This window comes from Camelus ferus, chromosome 3 (assembly GCF_009834535.1).
Source record: "Camelus ferus isolate YT-003-E chromosome 3, BCGSAC_Cfer_1.0, whole genome shotgun sequence".
In the NCBI taxonomy this organism is placed as follows: domain Eukaryota; kingdom Metazoa; phylum Chordata; class Mammalia; order Artiodactyla; family Camelidae; genus Camelus; species Camelus ferus.
The window spans coordinates 14,177,108-14,195,792 of NC_045698.1; the positions used below are offsets into that span (position 1 = coordinate 14,177,108).

The 18,685-nt window shown below is 35.6% G+C and overlaps 1 protein-coding gene across 4 annotated transcripts in view; it reads right to left on the reverse strand.

The window, feature by feature from the left end:
* CDH18 (cadherin 18) overlaps positions 1 to 18,685 on the reverse strand; it is a 627,896-nt gene that overhangs the window by 330,241 nt on the left and 278,970 nt on the right. Inside the window, exon 1 of one of the 4 annotated variants that reach the window (XM_014553884.2) lies at positions 6,401 to 6,585. The exons of the other annotated variants lie outside the window; for them this stretch is intronic. The gene's annotated coding sequence lies outside the window, so the exon portion shown is untranslated. Of the gene's footprint in view, positions 1 to 6,400; positions 6,586 to 18,685 lie in introns of those variants that run through there. 4 annotated transcript variants of the gene reach the window in all.

Here is an 18,685-nt window from a genome sequence, read left to right on the forward strand (position 1 = left end):
AATGTTATTTACTTTAAATGTTTTCATGTGGGAAAGTCCTTCAGATTTTTAAGCAGCACACAGAATGTTTTAACATTAAACTCCAGTATTCTGAATAAAAGTTTATAGGTTTATTTAACCTTTGATAAATCAAAGGAAATATTAATACTAGTAACACACCCCAAAATATGTCTTATCTGTACAAGCACGTGAAATCTTAAGTATGAGGAATGAGTTAATTCATAGCTCTTTTTGATAACCAGTACACACCATGCCCTAACTCTGAGTTGGTTTCATAACTCTGTGAGGAATGTCAACATCATTTTAGTCCTTTAGAGATCGTGTAGTTCTTGTCAAAAAAAAAAAAAAAAAAAAGCCAGTGGATTTTCACTGTCCAAATAAATGTTATTAGTTGTAGATGGGAGATACACTATATTGCTTCAAACTTGGTCTATTTTGCACTATTCTGATATAATTTGAAGAGAAAAGAATTTTCTTCTAGATATTTGGAAATTTAGAAAATCAGAGGTTGATTTTGTTTTCATCCCTAATATATTTTTCATGAGTGCCTTTACCATTTCCTTTGGGTAGTATAAGATTTTTAGCTAGAATCAAATTTTATTTTATTATATGATACTTCATTAGCTCAGCTTTGGGGTATTCAGTGTGATAAGATTCTGAGAATTCTCAAATGTTTGTACAGAATAACATTTCTTCAATTAGAACAATATCCCCCCTGGGCAAGTTTATGTTGTCATTGTGTGTAGCAGTCTGGCACTAGTAAAAACCATTAATCATTTCCACTTCAAGGTTAATGACTCAAAATTCTCCAACATCCAGGTAAATACAGTGAAACAAGTAAGCAATATGAATATGGACTGTGGAAAGCTCGATGTAGCATAGTCTGAGGGTTCAGCCCATTTTACATCACGTAAGTGTGGAAATAACATCAGTCCAAAAATATACATCCATGGGCCAGATTTACTCCCGTGCATCAGGAGTTTGTTCTCGACATTATATACCTTAGTCAGCTTTCCTTTGTGAGGAAAGCTCTTTCACACAGCACTAAATTTCATATTTTGGGCTCATTATTACCATTATTATAATTTTCTTCCTCCTCATCATTTTTTTTTTCAGTTGACAGATATGGGTCATTATATTGTATGCAGGACACGAAACAATTGGCATGAATTATTCCTTCTCATCTTTATAACAAGTCTTGTGAAATGAGTACTAATAAATCAGCCACAGACTTGGCCAGATTAAACAATTTATCAAAGCTCTGTAATTTGTGAGTGGAAGAATTGTCATTCTGTCCCAGAATCACATGGCTCCAGAAGTCAAAATCCAAGTTTCTAAGCTTTTTTTTGTTTTTTTTTTAAATAAATTCAACATTGGTGAGAATGGTATTATGTTTGTCTTCAGAACTTAAAAGACTACCTGGTATTAAGCAGCATTCAGTAAATATTAAAATAACACACCAAGATCTGACCCCATGCCTATTTAGCTGAACAATTCTGTAGTTCAATTCAGTATAATACTCTAAAGTTTATTTTTTATCTGTTCATAAAGTCATCACACCATTTTTTTATGTCTATAAATCTATATTCATGACCTCTTCAGTTTCTTCACCACAAAGACAGTGTAACACTAGGAGAGGAAGCAGAGGAGAAGAGTTGAATGCAGACTCCAGAGAAGAGGAACCTGGATTTCAAACTTGTTTCTAGGACAGAATATATTCCTAAACACGAAAATGTTTTGTAACCTTTTTACATTTACAATATGAGAAGCTACTATATCGTGTTTTCATAAAAGTAAAAGGAGGTAGGTCATGTGTTACAGAAATCTGGCCTCCAATTAGAAATTGGTCATCAAAGTCCTTTTAGTAACAAAAACTGTTTCATACATATTTTCATAGGGTATATTTGAGTAATTCATTACTTATTAATTCCAACCCTATACCATACTGTGTTTAAATGTCTTATTCAAATATGAATAAAGCACTATGTCACAGCTGGATAAGAGCCGACTACTGAGGTTCCATTGGTAGATGAAGTCAGTCTCCACCTGAATTAAAACACATTCTGGCAGAGCTCAGAAGCTCCCTGTGGAAGGTGACCCCTGGGTCATGCGTTTGTATCACCTTTACTCTTTGAATACAGGCACAATCTGCGACTTGCTTCTAGTCAAAAAAATGATGGCAAATGTTCATTTACGTGGTAAAAATTAAAGCATTTTTCAAATTTAATTCAGATTACAAATCAGTTGGCTTGACTCAGTCAGAAAGGATATTATCCTGATGGACCTGTTTCAATCAAATCAAAGGAGGGACAGGGTTCCCTCTGTGAGGTCAGAAAACTCTCCCACTGGCTTTAAAGAAACAAGCCATCATGAGTTCTGCAGCCAGAAAGAAAATGAATTCTGCCAATAACCTGAATGAGCCTGAAAGCAGACCCTTCCCCAGTCAAGCTTTCCACTGAGAATGCAGTCAAGGCTGGCAATTTGACTGCCGTGTTGTGAGACCCAGAGTAGAGACCCAGTTAAGTGGTGCCTGACCTCTAATGCACAAAAGCTAAGAGATAATACATGGGTTTGGTTTCAAGTGCCTAAAAGCGTGGTAATTAGTTATACAGAAACTGCAAACTAACATGTGTTCCATCCCACAAGTGCACAGGCCCAGAATAACCCTGGAGATAATCCCAATTTCTGTACTACAGCTTCCCTCTGCCACTGACCTGTTGGCTTCCAAAGACATAAGAACATATCTGAAAGAATTGGATGCATGTGAAAGTAGGAAAATTTCATAAAAGGATACAGTCTTCAGAAAAGGAAAACACATATAAAAGATGAGGGGGGCACCTGCCTTGGGGACTTCAGGTGAGAACTAATTTTTGTGTTTCTGGGGAGATGTCATCAGTCTGTTATGGGTCACAGCTGATTTTGATGATCAATCCAGGCACACTGGTACTCTATGAGAATTTGGATGAAAAGCTGATGTATATAGATACAAAGTACTTCAACCTGGGAATTCAGGCAGTTATCTTGGGAGAGGGGGAAGCCTAAGTGTGGGTCAGAATGAAGGAAAATCTCCTTATCTTAAAGTACTGACCTATTATACTGTCCTGATCTATTCTATACCTCATTAAAAGTCTACACTGTGCCTGTATAAGGGATAGTTCATCAGTGCTGGCAGAAGTAAAGTGAATTAAGGCACTACAGTTTGCAGGCAACGCCACTGGAAGACAGATTCCTTCGGGAATGGAATTTCCACAGGAATTTCTCAGGGACACAAGTTACCTGGGCACGACTGTATTATGCTGCAAGGTTACTTCACCTTCAGCAGTAAGATGCTTGTGCTCTAGGTAATAGGGTCGTACAGATGCAGCTCTCTGGCATCTGCCATTGTGGAATACGGGCTGACGATGCGATGCAGACCTGCTGATAGGCTCATTAAGAAATCTCAGAACTATTTTATGGGTGCAAGCCTTCCAGAATCTGAACTTCCTGTTCAAAATATGGATGGAAACTCTGTACCTAGGGCTTGTATATAAATGTGATTGAACATATACTACATAATTTGAGAGCCCAGAGGGATATATGAGTTAACATAACATAAATTACAATATGACAGAATTAAAATGGAATAATCAACGAAAGGAGTTGAAAATGAATAAGCCTGAAAATAAAAGCTTTCATAAAATGCAACCCTAAATGGCCTAAATTTCCTGGTAGTTGACCAAAATTTGAAGATAGACTTGAAGCCTTTGGACACCCAAGTTAAAAATGATGCATTACCACTTTTTGTATTGCATACTGTCAGAATATAAACAAATTATTCTCCTGATACAAAACTCAGAAGTGATTTTCTCTGAACTTGCATAAAGAGTAGGATGCAATGCAGAATTTGTAAACTAATGGGCGATCGAGGGCATAATCTCACTCAAAAGCATGTCATTTCTCCAACATAGTGATGTTGAAATATAACTTAATTAAAAATATTCAAGCATTTAGAGATTTTACTTAAAACTCCAAATTTCTAACTTCTTTGGAAAAATCTGGAGATCTACTGAAATTTGGTGTCAATTCAGTTTGGCAACAATCTCTGTGAGCTGAGAGGCACACGCTCACTTTAGAGTGGCCCGTGATCTCCAGGTTACCAGCCTTCTCTACTCCATATTTCATCCCATCCAGTCCTGATTATTTAAGTTACCTGCCTGCTGCCTTTAGGCTACTGAGTTTGGGAATCTCTTAATGTCTTTAATAATATCTTCCACAACATCTTTATGAAAATACAACAAAGCACTTTATATGCTTCTACAATGTAATTAATCAAGCTTTCCTTTTAATCTTAGCTCAAATAAAGATAAGAACGAAATCCAATTCTCAATCAGATAACATATATTAACTGTCATGGATAACATAGTTCTCTTCCTTTTATTGTCTTGATCTTTACTTTTGATTTGTTCCCTATTAATTATACATATCACAGACTTTCTAGGGGAAAAAGGCAGATTTGATATAAAGAGAAGTAAAAGCATGCCTGGTGAATTGAATTTTATTATATATATATTTTTAATTTTATGTATCACTTACCAAATACCAACAAGATCTTCTCTGCTGTAACTTATTTATAGAAATATTTGTTTTAATAACGTGTATAGGACGTGATACAGGTAAATAAAACAAAAAGTGCTAAAGCTCAGTTCTTCCATGTTTGACTGTTTACTGATGTAATTTAGAAAGATGCTCAGGACTAAGACAGAGTGGGAAGGCAAGTGTATTCTCTCACACATCATAATTGTCCCTAGAGGATCTCATTAGACCAGTGATACTCAACCTTTAGCTCCCATCAGAATCATCCTGAAGGCTTGTTAAAAACAAAATACTGGTTGAGCACGAGACTGCTTGTCTGATGAGTTCACAGGTGATCCTGATTCTGCCCATCATAGAAATACCATCTGATAACCATTGCACCCAACCATAAACCTCTTAAGGGTAGATATGTGTCATTTATTATTAAATTCCATGAAATCACACTGTTTCTCACATGGGAGATGCTTAATGCATAACTGTTGAATAAATTAAGAGTTTAACATTGTGACATAATAATAGTTGTCTAATAGGGTTTGATGGGGCCTCAATTAACAGGAGGTCCAGCTACTGAAAGAGGAGTACATTATTTTATCTGTCAGTTTTGCCTTTTTCTAGTGTAACTGGGGAAATCCCAGTTTTGTGCTTGAAAATACATTGTGCTTTTCCTTCCATGAAGGATGTATGTATATATAATCATAATTCTGTCTCTTTTCAAATGCAAGTAACCAAAATAGAGTTGGATTTATTAAATTGTTAAATCTAGGAGGAAGAACATGTTTAACTTTTATGTTGTATTGGTGAACTATATGTAAGTCTATTTCAACTCCTTGCATTTTTAAAATTTTACAGTCAAATGATAGTTTAATCAGTTTCATTGAAAAAATATTCATGTAGATCATATTCCTTATTAACTATTCATTTTATTCCTTGGTGAAATGAACTTTTTAAAAAAGAATCATTGTACCCTTATCTTTCTTTATTTTCAGATTATATCTCAAATTTAACAAGGCAGCTAAAATTAACCTAAATTTACTCCTTAAAGTGTTTAATTTTTCCTAGCAGTAAGAGCAACAACTGGCTCATGTTTACCAATATTTTCTCTCTTTCCTCCTGGACATTCAGCTGTCTTATGTTTCCTTCCCTTTCTTACAGATGTGGTTCTGTTCACTAAATTCTTGCTGAAGGAAGATGGATAAAAGTGGCAAGAACTACACCTAGGCCTGGCCCGTGAAAGATTCCCCAATGATCCTATACTCAGAGTAGGGTAAGGCAGCCAAGGTGGAAGGACCTTGGTCTCTGAACGACCATATGGAACAGAATTACCCTTAGTTCCAACTAACCTTTATTTGAGCTCGATATAAACTTCTATTGTGTTAAGCTACTAACTTTGTGGGTTTTGTCTGTTAGAGCTGTTAGTATTCCTCTCCAACTAATATCAAAATTAGTATTAGTACCTTATAGTTAGGTTCTGTTATCATGTTACAAAATAGCAAGTTTTGGTAAAATTATCACCTGCTGTAACTTAGAAGGCCGACAGCTAAGGGACAAGTCCGTTGGACTACAATGGCTGTTTATGGCTGCTTTCACAACAGTGTTGAGAACGAGATTAGCTCAGTGAGTATTTAAGTACAGAGAGAGTGAAGGGAATAGATAGTCCAGAGCTTTAAAAGTTTGTAAAAGCTGACTGTAATACAGACTTCAGCAACTGAAATGTAGGTCTAACAGTATTTTTTATTTTAAAAGAGAAAGAAAGAAAGAAAGCTTGTTAAGATATGTCAGTTGAATGAAATGACATGGTTTGCACAGACAATCAGATTAAGAATCTCACCTCCACACTCAGCTCTTTTGTTCCAGATCACCTCAAGGTAGCCAGAATTGATTTGGGGGAGAGAGAGGGCACAGAGGTGAGATGTAAGGAAATAAGGAGAGCTTAAATTCTGTCTAGGTACTAACATATGGAAATGAATAGGGACAAATCAATCAGGAGTCTGCCAGTTTTTGAGGAAATCTTAATTTTAAAGAAAAACTGAGCTCATGCGAAAAAAGTTCTAGCACCTCGAGACTCACATCAATCTTTGCACCCTGAGGCTGGCCCATACAGGTGGCAGGTTTGCCAGAAGGATTCCTCAGGTGATAAGAAGGGCTCACCAGTGACTACTTAAGATTGTATCGGAATGAAAAAGAGAAGGAAGTAGCACGTATAAAGTAAAGCCAGGTGCCTGATATAGAATGTGACCAGAGAGTTCCTCTCATTTGGTGGATTCTGAGTCTCATCCCCAGAAGTTTTTCAAAATTAATATGGCCTAGGGAACTTCTGAACTTCTGTTTGCATCCCCCCCCCCCTGTTTTTTTTCTCCTTCTTTCTGGGAGAGAATTTTACTGTGGTTCTCCTATCCAAGTTCTGCTCTTGACTTTGGGTATGCTGTATAAAGTGGATGGACTGTCTTTCGGACCTTGATCTTTTGGAGAAGACAAAGCACCCAGGATCTTGGACATTTTACAGTGAGAAGGCACAACCGTCTCCTTGAGATGGGATGACTATTGTCTTCCATCTTATTTGGAAGATGAAGATTGAATCATATTTGATGACAAGAAGGAAAAATTGTGGTAGATACTGGCTCACTGTTTACTAAACTTATGTTCCAGTTTTCTGTACAGCTAGACTAACTTCGCAGTCCCCCTAAAAGTTAGAGGCAGCCTTATGACTCAATTGAAAGCTAGGTGGAGATGATTAACTCCCTTCTAGGCATGGGCCATAAAATCCTCTCTTGTGATTAGTCCTTCATTTGCTCCACTCATCTCCTGAATGATCAGAGAAAACATCGAGGCCTTAGAGAGAGGTTGAGCCACAAGATAGACCCAAATCATTCCTGAATGACTCCTGGGAACAGAGGCCCTCGCTGCTTCCAAAGACTTCAGATGAGTGAAAAATAAAATCACCTGTGTGAAGCCACTGAAATTTGGAGTTTACTGCTACAAAGCAAATGGGCTATAACTTTGGTAGGATTTAATTTGGCTAATAACTTTAAATTAAATGCAACTAAGCACAACATTACCTATGGTTAAAAGTGGGGGAAGTAGTCACGCTCATTCTCTTCTATAAAAGCAACACAGGGACAGTCTTTTTAGGTCACAGTACCATACAGTCTGCCTCAGACTTTTAAATGGGTGCATGCTTTGACTGAGCAATTGTAATTGTGGGATTTTTTTTTCCAAAGAAGAAAAATGTGAACAATTGTGCAACCATATAAACAGAAGGACGTTCATGCTGGTGGAGTTAGTTTATAAGGACACAAAAGTGTAAATCAAAAAAGGCTAGTTAAATATTTAATTTTTTAAAAATTTACTTGTGCAGGCACATGTGTTTGTAGTAACACAGATTGGAAAAAAAAGTTGTCCCTTTCCTTTAGAACACCATTGCCTGGATGTAAGGCCAGAACAGGAAATAGAATTACATTGATTATCCCAACAAGGAATTTCAGTGTCATAAGAAGTCACCAAAGTAGGGAATTCGGAGCATGTTCTTTGGTCCTAAGAGGCAAGTATTTGAGGACAGACTGCTACCTACTTCACATGAAATCTGGGAAAAGATGCTTGGCTGGAAATTAAAATAATAACAATTCTCAAAATCATTTTGAATGCTATCTATCATATGTGTTAAGTGTTTCATACAGTATCTGACATACATCAGATGCTCCAAGAGACTGTTAAGGTTCTTATGATGATGATTAACCACCACTTTCATTACTGGCATGGGAAGCACTATATACTGATTTGTTAGGTATAAAAAGGTGGTTATAGAGCACCCTGTGAAGTATGCTCCCATGTTTTAAAACATGTAGACAGTATGGATACACATTTCCCAAAATACACTTCCTTTTTGGTACAGACACCTGAGAGGGGTCTGAATTATTCCATGATGGCCTCTTTTCAGTTGTTTCATTTGACATCCTGCCAATTTACATCTTAATTAAAGACTTAAATAAAGACTTACTTATGTACTTTAAAAGTGACATGCTAAGTTGTTTGCTTGGAACCTCATTATGTTCGACCAGGTGAGATAATGAAAGCAGTCCACACAAAGCCCAATACTAACACACTGCTTTGGGGAGTATTACATGGCAGGAGCAAAGCTCCCATTTTGGGAAAATGACCAAACAAACTGTCACATCCAGATGACTCCCTGTGCATATTTCTGTCTCTTTTCTGTACTCTAACTGCCCCATGAGCCAGACACTTAATCTCCATTCCGTGGAAGCAAGAAATGAAATAATTTGGAAGTTAAAAGAAAAAAAAGAAAAAAGAATTCATGCTATCACAAGTAGAACCTTAGCTATATTAGGCACTTAAATATATTAAATTAGATTTTATTTAAATTAGGCCTTCAAACAACAAATAGCATCCACACGTACCGAGGTGAATGCAAATTGAGTAATTTTAAACAAGAAGAAGCATTTTTAGAAGCCCTAAAATGAAGAGTAATTACACTCATTTAGGTAACCATCAAATCTATAGGACTTAGCTTTCAAGTGAATTAAGCATTGAAGAAGGATAGATTTATTTGACAGTTTGTTGAAGAGCTCCTCTGAATTGCAATATTTTTGGTTGATATGCACGTGTACAAGACCAACTACTTTGAAAATGAAGTGCTGTGAAAAATGTCAAGAGATCAATTTGGTGTAATCACTGCTCTGGACTTAAGCACTGTGGAATGAAGTACAGTAAATTATTGAAGTGTCTCATTTTGAAGGGCACATTAAATAGCATTTAATTATATCTGTTCAAAACATGAAGGCCTTTTTAGTGCAACATTCCAAAATATCTAAAATTAGAATGAAAAATCTGTCTGAAACATTGGTATGCTCACAGACAGACACTAAGAATCTCAGAACTTTCCAAATAAATATTCCATTAACCCTCAAAAGGAATATTTCCTATTTAGTGGCTTATCTATTCCTAATCTTACCTCAAATTCTTATTGACTGTGTCTGCTCTAACTGTTGACATCTCAAACAATTTCTATTTACTCTTACTTAGCACGATGCCTATAGCCCTGCAGAGAACCCCTTTGAATTCACACACTTAATTACTTTCTTCTCTCCAGGGAAGTGTTATTCTGGCAAAAGGAGAGGGGAAAGAGTTTATTAAACTGTGCCATAAACTAGGCAGTAATATTATAAAAGGGCTGTATTTAAAAGGAGAGGGAGAAATAGTACAGAAAAGTTACCTAAAACTTGAAAATAAGGTAATGGGAAGATGTCCTGTCCTTTCAATGCCTTATTTTAATAGAGTGGCCATGGATTATCTAAGTATCTAGATGAAACATCTCTTTGTCTTATGTGCTCTCTACTACTGATTAAAGGTCAATACTGTGTAAGTTGCATGATAACATGTAGATTTTTTTGTCAGATCAAATGCAAATGGTTCTGTCCATTAGCAAGATAATATCAAAGGTTATGATTATGTCCTGAAGGACATCAATCAAGCTTTATAGCTAGGTAACTAATCTTATTTTAGTCCAACATTCAATGTTCAAATGTGGATAAATACCCAAATCTTCAAATGCTATTTGAATCACCTTTATTATTCTACTGTATGTCTCACTGATGAGATTATTCAAGTTTTACACATATTCATTCTATATTATTTGATAATCACAGTGGACTGTGCCCTGGCAAGCAGATACCAGGTGAACAGATTTTTGGTATTTTGAACCTCAAAAGCGATTTGATATTTTTGAATACTTGAAAGTGACGTTCACAATAATTTTTGCTGTTCTTTTAAATACTAAAATAATGCTACTTCTTAGTATTATGCTGTCTTACTATATATAATATATAATATTAACCCATTACCTATGTCATCTTTGTTTTAATTTCATCTGACTTTCTGAAGCAGGACTTAAGGAATACAATTTGTCCTATGTGTTTTATAGTCCATAAAGTGTTTATTTCTTTTCAACCTGTGATTATTTTTATGTGCAGTAAAGCATGGGTTGTCAGCTGAATATGTTGAAATGTATAATCTTTAAACCCTTTATGGAGAATTCTGGGAACAGTACATCTTTTCCTATATATTTTCAACTGACAGTCAATGGGAAATTAAAATTACAGCTACAGTTGGAGACCACTTTCTACTAAAAAGTCAGAAAATAAATTCTGCTGCCAGGTTGCCTGCTTCAGATTATCCCTTGCTATAAAAAGACTGTTAACAAAATTATTTTTAATAAATATTTGTTGATTTTGGCAGTTGAGCCCCTGAGGTAAATTTAAAATCTATCAATGGGAACAGAGTTAGACCAATAGAAGGAAAACTAATTGGTCCTGAAAAAAAAATGAGAAAATTGAAAAAGTTATTAAATACTCTCTAATATATAGCAACTCTTTTTTTCCTTTGAGGATAGTTCTTATTTTAATTTGAAATCTCATGTTGTTTCTTACTACTGGGAGCTCCTATAAAATATTAAAATTATAATTATATAAATAATCCATCCAAACAGAAATAAGTATATTGCATATTATTATTCATTTATATTTATATTTATATTTTTATTTGTATTTATGTGAATAATAACAGGTACATAAGATCAGAGAAGATATATGGGAAAGAAATAATATAAATACTCTAAACTATTCACATAATTTTGAAAACACCTATAACGACTTTTTGATTAATAAAATAGTATCTGTATGAGTAACTTTCGATGTTCTTTTGCCATTTCAATGCTAATTGAAAGGAGAGAGGTGGGGTGGGCAAAACCAGTAGAGGTGGTCAAAAGGTACAAACCTCTAGTTATAAACTAAGCCCTGGGGGTGTAAGGTGCTGCATGGTGACTATCGTTAATAATACTGTACTGTATATTTGAAAGTCACTGACAGAGATCTTAAAAGTTCTCATCACAAGAAAGGAAAATTGCGTGGTGATGAATGTTAAGGAGACATTGTGGTGATCATTTCACAATTTATACAGATGTTGAATCATTATGTTGCATACTTCAAACTCATAGGTTATATGTCGCTTCTATCTCAATTTTTTTTAATGCCAAACTTCTAGACACTATTTCTAGAAACTAATATATCCCAAATTCCCATATTAGACAAAATCGTAACACAGGTGTAACAGCAACAAGCCCAAACTCGACATTTGAAAAAAGAGTCACGTAAGAATCTAGTGGAAGCAAAGCATGAATCCTAACCCCGATACAAAGGTTCGGGGGTAGCTCACGAAAGGAAAGAAGGAAGGAAAGAAGGAAGGAAGAAAGAAAGGGAGGAGGGAGAAAGAGAGAGAGATAAAGACAGAGAGAGAAAGAGAGAGAGCAAAAGAAAGAGGAAGGGAGGGAATTATTCCTAGCAACTTTCAGTAAGAAATTTCAAACTTTTTTGAATTCTAACATCTCCCGCCCCCCACGTCATTGCTCCCCCGCCCCACTCTCTCTAACAGATTTTTTATCACTAAAACAGCTCAGTGTAACTAAACATAGCACCACAAAGCCATCGAATACCATCTCTTACAGACAACTGACCATTAAAAGCAAACTGGGGAAAGGGATCATTTGCAATAAGGTGATACTCCACACTCAAGACATTGTGCATTTTTGCTCTGTGATTTTGATGTTTTGAGATGTGATAGTTCAAGTAAACTGATAAAGTATCACCAAAGAGCTATACATTTATCCCATATATCTGCCTTGTTTTTTCCACTCTCTACAATATTATAGGTGGACAGAGAAGTTATAACTCAGGAGATAATGGACTCTGGTGCTAGGATGTGTCATTTCAAATTCTAGCTCTGTCCTCACCTCCCTCTCTGGTGGAGGACAAGTGGCTTAGTCTCCATTTTCTTGCTGCTCACTAGTAAATTGTTTGTAAAAACAGTATGTGCTTTGGAAGGATGCTGTGAGCATTAAATTAGAATGGCATCCACTTCATTTCAAATGCTGTTGAAGCATTAGATATCAGCAAACAATCAGAATTGTGTATGGCATGATGCTTAAAAAGGACAGTAAGTCTGTAATGTGCTTTTATACAAGTCCAGGAAAGATACAGAATTGGAATTGTTATTGACCTTTAACTAGATTAAATAAAAATAAATTATTAGGTTTTATATTAGACTAAAACATGTTAGGAAACACACTCATGTTCGTTGTTAATGTCTTAGATGTCAAAGAGAGCAGGTCAAAGCTAGGAACAAAAGCTCTGGCATTAGAATGCCTGAGTTTATATCCTATTCCTTTACTGACTGACTATGTTATCTTAAGCAAGTAATGTTTTTGTCTCAGTTTGTGTATCTGTAAAATGGAACTCGAAATTTAACTCATAGACCTCTCATGAGTTAATGTGCATAAAAAAATACAACAAAGCCTGCGGTGCAGTGAAAGTTCAATGAAAGAGAAACTCTGCGAGCAGTGTGACTGGTAGTAGTAGTAGTAAATAATTTCGTGTTATCTCAGCTCATCTTCAAAACCATCTCCCAATAATTTTGTGAGGTGTTGAAACCATTTGGCAGATAAGGAAAATATGGCTCAGAGAGACAAAACCATGACTGATTCAACTGGAATTTGAACTTGAGTCTACTTGGCCCCCCAAATATCCTCCCTCCAGCACATCAGCTAATCTTGGGATTGTTCAGGGAATCATGTGGGGGATGGAGAGTCTTTTGAGGTATCTGAGAGATGAAAAATATTTCCATTACACTAGTAAGATGTTGCATTCCTTTTGCATTTTCATACCCTCTTGGGTGTTCAGTGGAGTTTTCCAGAGACTACAAGATGTGCGATATTGCAATAGATTGCAAACATAAAAAGATACGTAAATGAATTATCCTCTATTAAGTCAGACATTAAAGAGATCTGCAAAAATGTAAGACAATGCCACTCTTCTTACCACTTTTTGTTTTTGAAAGTATAGTTATTTTTCATAAAACAGATGACATGCTAATATGCGAAGTTATTATTATTTTATAAAAGTAAATATTTTAATATTTTTTTACCTGTTAATTTCCTATATGAAAAATATTGATAGATATAATCCATGTAAATAAAAGCTCTTATGGGATCCATAAATTAAGATTATATGAGAACAAAAAGTTTGAGAACCATTGCTTTGTGCCATTTTATTTCAATCACCCACAGAGGTAGCAAGTGCAACAGATAATTCAATTAATTCTTCCCAATCATGTTTCTTCTTAAAAGAATAAAACATCAAAACTGCTTAATTCGCATACCTTGGTTGGAGCATCTCTAATAATCACACTGTACAATCTTTATTACCTAAGACTAAGCCTAAGAGAGGTACCGAGTCAAGCTGGCTAATCGTCTTGTCTCTTGGGAATCTAGAATTCAGATTTTAGTTGATAAAATGTATTAAGATGATTGCAGGTACTTAAAGTGAAAATTGATCTAGTCTATGAAGTAACATCAGTGACATGGTGAGCCAGAGCCACCCACAAGCGCCAAAATTATGCAGAGGTGGAAACAACATGAGTAAGCAAAAAAAGATAGTTGGCAGAAAGAACCAAAATTACGGAGTGGGCGAGGAGAGAGAAACAGAGACAAGAGGCAATCATTTCAGCCGCCAACTAGGATGAAGCAACTCTGATTACTAACATCCAGTCCCAGTCTCCACGAACCAGTTAAATCTCATTTCCTGATTTAGGATGTTCTTAAGATAGGCTATGTTTCCTCCTCATTGATATTTCTCTTTTAAGATATTTGCATTACTGTGAAAATGTATCTGTTCCTGCAATAAATTTGTATTGACATGTAGCAAACATACACATTACTGATGTTTATGAAGTGAAAGCATTTCTGTAGTCACTACTCGGCTCAAAAAGTAGAACATTACTAGTGTTCCAGCTGCCTTGCACATGCCCCCTTCAGATCATTGACTTCCTACCAAAAGTAACATTTAACCTTTACCTCTATAAATTTCCTGGACTGCATATGAACTTGAAACAATTAAGTGGTATGAGATGTTATCCTTTGTACGTGGTTGTTTTTACTTAACATAATATATATACGAGATTTATTCATCTCATACAGTCTAGCAGTAGTTTGGTCTTTTCAGTGCTATATAGTATTGCTTTGATGCCAATATTTATTTATTCAAACTGCTACTGATGTGCGCTGCACTGCTTCTATGTGAGGGCTGTAGTGAATAATGTCTTTATAAACTTAAATGTCTTGTCTTTATACATATGCATGCTACTGGTTCTGCTTCTGGAAAAAAAACAAGATTAATACAGGAATATATTTTATTAAGTTTACTGATAAACATGTTTAAATAATCCTTATCTAGTTCTCATCCATCTAGTTTGCTAAGAATTTTCTTATGAGTTGATACTAAATTGTACTGAATTTTTTTTATGTATTGAGATAAACATGACATTTTTCTCCTATGTTCTAGAAAATCTTTGTGTTTCAAACTGAAACCAACCATGTGCGTCTGAAACACATGCAACCTTGCTATTTTTGTATGTTGCTTGATTCAATTTGCTATTAGTTTTACGATTTTGGCACTTATGTTTAAAGAAATTGGTTTATGTTTTCTTTTTGTTGTAATATCACTGATGCTTTATTTCCTATAAACCATTCTTATTTTTCTATTCTCTAGGAAAATAGTACCTAAAAATGCTGTTATCTCAAACTTAAATATTTAGAAGGATTCCCAGCTGATGCCATTAGTCCTAGGAGTTTCTACAGATTTCATATTGATTTTAATAGTATCTGACTTTTTAAGTCAAAAGATTTCTAAGAATAAGGAGATCTAGCAATTTATATAGATTTTTACAAGGCCTTAACATATCATGTGTCCACCACCAAAAAGGTTACTGTGATTTAAAAAGGCACACATAAAACATAGAATTTAATGAAAAGGAATGTGTGACCTCAGATTGTGTCCAAAAAGCTGTGTTGTTTTTTTTTTTCCAGAAGAGAATTACTTGTAATATTAGGTATATATTGACCCTTCTACATGTGTGTTATATTTAAGAAGGAAAAAAAATGTCAATACAAGATGGAGCTGTTAAAAAGAAAAAGTCAATTGGGTAGACCATCTCAGAGTCTCCAAAAGATGAATCATTGTATCAGTTTCCATTTGTTCCTGTAACATCTGGTGGCTTAAAGCAACACTCATTTATCATTTCACAGTTCTGGAGGTTAGAATTTCAAAGAGTCTAACAGGCTAAAATCAACGTATTAGCAGAGCTCTATTCCTTCTGGAGACTGGGTAGAATCTGTTCTCTTGCTCATTCCAGCCTCTAGAAGATGCCTGCATTCCTTGGCTTGTGGCCCCTTCCTCCGTCTCAAAATATATTGAGCCAACCTTTGCTTCTACTCTCATGTCTCTTCTATCTGATTCTGATCTTCCTACTTCCCTCTTATTTGGACCTGTGGGATTACATTATGCCCACCTGGATAATCCAGGACATTCTCCACATTTTAAGATCCCTAAACACATCTGTAAAGTCCTAGTTGCTATGTATTGTATTTATACATCCTGAGAATTAGGATGTGGACATCTCTGGAGAGACATTATTCAGCCTACCACAAAGAATTTGTTAAAGATATAAACGTTCAGTGGCTAAGCTCAGTCCAAATGGGGCTGGCTTGCTGAGAAGTGACAATTTTGATATTACACAGGAAACGTGGCCATCTCACATTAACCAAACTCAGGATAGTGTTAGTCCAGAACACCGATTTACATACTTAAAATAGCATGTAGATTGTAATTACTTTTCCCAGAATAATTACTACAGTCATTCCATATGGATGGACCTAAATGGGAAGTCAATTTAAAAATCATAGTTTCTGAGTGAGTGTGGAATCAGAAAAAGATTTACTTACGTAATAGAAAGCTTTGCTATTAATGGAAAAATATAGTGAACCATCCGTTTCCACAAATGTGGACAGCATCCCTAATAAGACCACAATATCCAGGGTTAATTATCAAAGATTCTTGCTTCCTTCTGAATTTCTAACATGGCCATTGACAGCCTTTGGCTTTGGGGTCTGCTCTCTGCATCATTTTATTCTACTTTGTGTATGCTACCAATTCCTCTTCCAAATGATCGTCTTCAACATGCTTGTGCCTACTAGCCTAAGAACCTTCTCTCATTAAAGTGACAGTTCATCTCCATTATGAAACATGTTCTGATTTCACAGATTCACTTTCCAATGGCAGTATCACTTCATTTATTTCAGAATTCTTGGCTGGAGTGTCAGAGGAATGGGCATAGGTCTGAAGTGCAGGTGGAAACATTTTCTGAGTCAAAGATTCATGAGCATAATCCTGACAGTTGTAGGAACTAGAGACATTCAATTTGGATGGGCGTTGGTTATATGTATAAAGAAAAATAACGACATTGAAGAAAACATAATTTTTTAAACTCAGTATAAAAAAGAACTCACAAAACAACTCCATCAAGCTTCTCTCAGGAAATAACGGAGTTCCATGTGATTCAATGCCCTCTGACATTAACTGGCTTGTATCTGGCAGAAGGAAAATGGAGAAGATTCCAGTACCAGGTTTCTATGAGGTCCCTATAACCTCTGAATTTCTCCCAAAGCTGAGATGCTTTGTTTTCAGAATAGAAATATCAGCTTTGGAAAAGATACAAACTTCAGCCTGGCCAGATCTGATCTCTCTGTTGTATTTAAACTTGCTTTCTAACTGACTCAGACATTCACCAAGAGAATGAAATGTAACTACACATTTCATTTTTAAAAGTGTTTCCTAGGTGCAAAACAGGAGAGTGGGACTCTTAGTAAGAGGAAAGAGAGGTAAAAGAAGAGATACCACAGGTGAAGCCTTAAAGGGCATTGTTCTTCCAACATTTTATTTGATTGTGTTTCTAGCTAACGTCTCTGTTCTCCTAGTCCTAGCACTTTTTGGGAAATGAGGATGAGTAGAAAGTACACAACTTGAAAAATAAAAATTAGATATAATTTGCATATTTGATACATTAGTCAATGTTAGGAATAATAAAGGGTTAACTACACCCAAAACAAAAGTTAGAAGACACTGCTAAAATAACCACAGAACTAGAATTCTACTTGCTTAGGTACACAAAGGACAAGAGTACCTTTAAAGTCTTGCAGTTAATATTAGTTTATCCTTAATAAGGAAAATTAATGCTGTGCTATATAGCACCATTACTTTCTGACATATTAAAATAATAAATAATAACAATATGTAAATTTTACTCTTTAGGATGTAAAAGGGTTGGGAACAAACATTTGTGTAGGAGACAGTCTTCGTGATGCTATTACCCTTACAATTATTGTACTGCCTAAAATTCTTAACAGAATTGGGCATTTGAGCTAAGACATTGTCTGCTATGATCTGTGACCCCCATGAGTCTAGCCTCTTGCTACTTGTGTACCTGCATATTCCCTCCTGACATTCACTGGGGCCGAGCTGTATAAACAACAAGGAACTAGAGAGTGTGACTTTGAAGAAGGCTTCTACCTTGTGCCCTCTTGGATTGTTCACTCTGGGGGAAGCCAGCTACCGTATCATGTGGACACTGAAGCAGAAGGCCAGACGGGAAGAGACTGAGACAGCCTGCCAACTTGCCGCATGTAGGTGAGCGTGTCTTGCAGACTTACTCAAGATTTCAGAAGATGCAAGCCCTTGCTAACACTTCCTGAAGGTGACCTCATGAGAGAATCTGAGCTCAAACCACCCAATTTAGTTGCTCCTGATTTCTCGACACACAAAAATTAGGTGAGATATTAAGTATTCATCGTTATTTAAGCTGTGGAGTTTTGGAGTAATTTGTTATACAGCAATAGGGTACTGATAACAATATAAAATTGTATTTGTGTAAATATGCAAATATTTATGTAATTTACATTAGTTAACTGAATCAGCAGAGAAATTTCTTCCCTGAAGAGCCTTTTTAAGTATCTACCTTATTCCTAAACATGGCAAATTACTGAATCTCACATAGAATTTAAAAAGAAAGGGCCAAACTTATATCAAGAGCCAAAAAGAATGACAAAATTTAATAATGATTTAAAAAATATCCCTACTTTATAAGTAGAGGTGGTACACACCCACCCCAGCCCCCCTACACAATTATTTAAATTTCACATTACAGCAGGTTCAAGGAA